Here is a 1,389-nt window from a genome sequence, read left to right as displayed (position 1 = left end):
AATGTAAAAAAAAATTTATTAATTTATATATATATAAAAAAAAATATAAGAAAAAATAATTTTAATGTAAATTTTTTTTTTTAAAAAAAAAAAAAATATTTAAATTTTTTAAATATAAAAAATATAATATATATTTAAAAAATTTTTTTTATATTAATATTTATTAAATTTAATTTTTAAATTTTTTTTTTTTTTTTTTTTTTTTTGTGTGTGTGTGTGTTCATATTATACTACGATTTACTTAAAATATATATATACTTGTGAGATAAACCCAGAACAATTCCAGAAAAAAAAAAAAAAAAGACATAGAAAGTTACATATATAATAAATACAAATGTGTATATAATATATATATATTATATATATATATGTAATTTTTTTATAAAAAAAAAAAAAAATGATTATATATAACGCGCTTTAAAAGAATACAAAGAATCATATTGTAAGAACGAAATATTGTTTTCATTTTTCTTATATACGTTGGAATTGGTTTAAAAAAAAAAATAAAAGAATTTATACAAAATAATATAATATATATTTTTTTTGAAACATCGTAAAATATATTTATATCCTATTATTCATTTAGATGTAAATATTGAGATGATGTATATTATTTACCTTGTCTTATGAAAACCTTCACAAATAAAATATAAAAAATAAAGACCTTTTCCACTTTTCAATCTCATCAAATACAAAAAAAAAATTAAAAGAAATAAATAAAAATAACAAATTAATTACCACGTTATAAAAAATAAAAAGAAATAAATAAAAATAACAAATTAATTACCACGTTATAAAAAATTTGATGATTTAGAACCCATACAAAAAGATTAAAAAAAAAAAAAAAAAAAATGAAAATATAGAAAATATAGAAAAATGTTATATATATCGCACAATACATATATAGTACAAATAAAGAAGAAAGAAAAAATATATTAGTTATAGTAGTTAAGTTTTTATTATTTTTACAGTTAATTTGATATTATTTTTTTTTCATCATTTTTTTATTATTATATTCTATCGTTTTTATTTTTTTTTTTTTATTGTGTTATTTTAAAAGAATGCCATGGACGAATAATAATATTTATTTTTATTATTTTTACAGTTAATTTGATATTATTTTTTTTTCATCATTTTTTTTATTATTATATTCTATCGTTTTTATTTTTTATTTTTTTTATTGTGTTATTTTAAAAGAATGCCATGGACGAATAATAATATTTAAAAAAAAAAAAAAAAAAAAAAAAAAAATGTGCATTTTTCATGTCTGCTTCAAAAATATAAATATATATATATATAATTTTTATAGGAGAAAAAATGTAAATATATAGTTATAAATAATATACATAATTAAATATATTTTTTTTTTTTTTATATTTATTTTTAATT

Source organism: Plasmodium gaboni, chromosome 9 (genome assembly GCF_001602025.1).
Source record: "Plasmodium gaboni strain SY75 chromosome 9, whole genome shotgun sequence".
In the NCBI taxonomy this organism is placed as follows: domain Eukaryota; phylum Apicomplexa; class Aconoidasida; order Haemosporida; family Plasmodiidae; genus Plasmodium; species Plasmodium gaboni.
The sequence above is the reverse complement of the archived record's forward strand: the minus strand, read 5'-3'. Positions refer to the sequence as shown.